Source organism: Octopus bimaculoides, chromosome 7, assembly GCF_001194135.2.
Source record: "Octopus bimaculoides isolate UCB-OBI-ISO-001 chromosome 7, ASM119413v2, whole genome shotgun sequence".
Lineage (NCBI taxonomy): Eukaryota > Metazoa > Mollusca > Cephalopoda > Octopoda > Octopodidae > Octopus > Octopus bimaculoides.
The window spans coordinates 64,828,272-64,830,014 of NC_068987.1; positions in this window are offsets into that span (position 1 = coordinate 64,828,272).

Sequence of the window (1,743 nt, forward strand, 5' to 3'; positions counted from 1 at the left end):
GTCATAAATAACAGTGACAAACGAAATATATACCGCTGATAGTTGTTGTTGACAACGGATAGTTTTTGTTGACAAACAACGGCACTAATTTTATTCAAGGGAAAAATCCCGTAACACCGTTGTTTACATTCCACGGCGTAATTGTTTTCACCTCAATAGACGTCAGTGATTGGTTGAAATTACCGAAATATGACAATTTTTTACATGAAATAACTTCGAATACAATTTTTTTTTATCTGTTCTATAACACAAAATATACAAGTATTCGAAGTTTGAAAGTGTTTCGGTACCAAAAACATTACATAAAAAAATGTTTTCCGTCAAATCATAAAGATCCAAATTTCTTACAAATCACACATTAAGGAGAGTATACTCGATTTAACCGACTTTAATACATAATTAATCAATGCTGTATTGTGCAGTGTCCTTCGTACAAACAAGTGAAGTTTTAGACATTCACTGCTTTTCACTGGTTTAAAGGACTAACGAAAGAGAAATATATCTGCCAGCGATGCACTTACTATATAAACAGAAGCAGAACTCAACTCTAGACTCTCTTTCTCTCTCTCCTTGGCAGACATCAGCTAGAGACAGAAGTGGCCGCTGCTTATTCTTTTGTTAGTATAATCCAAGACACATTTTATTAGAATGAGATATGAATTCGCCGTATCTCGATTCCAATCGACAACATATATTGATTTCTGATATTCTAGGAACAATTTCCAACTCACATTACACCTGACATTCACAACGCGCGCGCGCGCACACACACACACACACTTATGTAGCATATATATTGTTATTTTCGCAACACATTTGGAAGACAAATGTGTTGCAAAAATATACACATCCATATTATACTCAATACAATTTACACATTTGTACTTGAATATCGTTACTTCTCTTTGTATTTATCATGCTACATTAGATCTAATGGGCTCTTTTAGATTTAAAAACCCATTAAATTTCACTGAATCCCGCTGAAATTAATGAGATCCTTTTAAGTTTTTGGGCCTCTACAAATTATGTGGATCCCCAAGATTGAATGGGGTCCTCTTTATTATGTTATTATGTTTTGAAGTAAGAAGTTCGTATGGGCCCCACCACCTGTAAATTCGGCCCTGGTTGTAAATAAAAAGAAATTACACACATGCATGCGTTTCCATCCCACGCCACAGTTCCATTCAGACATATTCGGTGAAAGTTCGTTTACTTTCCCACATTTGAAAGACTTTTCAATATGAAACCGTTCGGTAACATGAATTGACTTTTATCAAACTAGATTTACAATGTATATATATGTAGCAGAAGTGATTTACACTATCATTGTGTGAGATGTTTTCATTTTGACTCGTCTAGGCTTAAATACCTCAATATCGGCTCCACAAGGTACGAAAAATATTCCTCCAGTAGTTCTGACCTCGTCTATAGAATTCATATTTTTTCCGTCCAAATGACTTTGAAGACTGGGGAATAAATGGTAATCAGATGGGGCAATGTTCGGCGAATATGGTGGGTGGGGCATCGTTTCCCATTCAAACTATTCCAGCCTTTGGAACGTCATCCTCGCAGTATGTGACCGAGCATTATCCTGATGAAAGAACACTTTTCGTCTTGAAACCAAAGATGGTCGTTTTTCTTCTCGTGCTAACTTAAGCTGCTCAAGCTGCTCGCAGTAGATCTCCTTTGTAATCGTTTGGTTTGGGTTTAAAAGTTCAAAGTGGACTAAACCTTTCATATCCT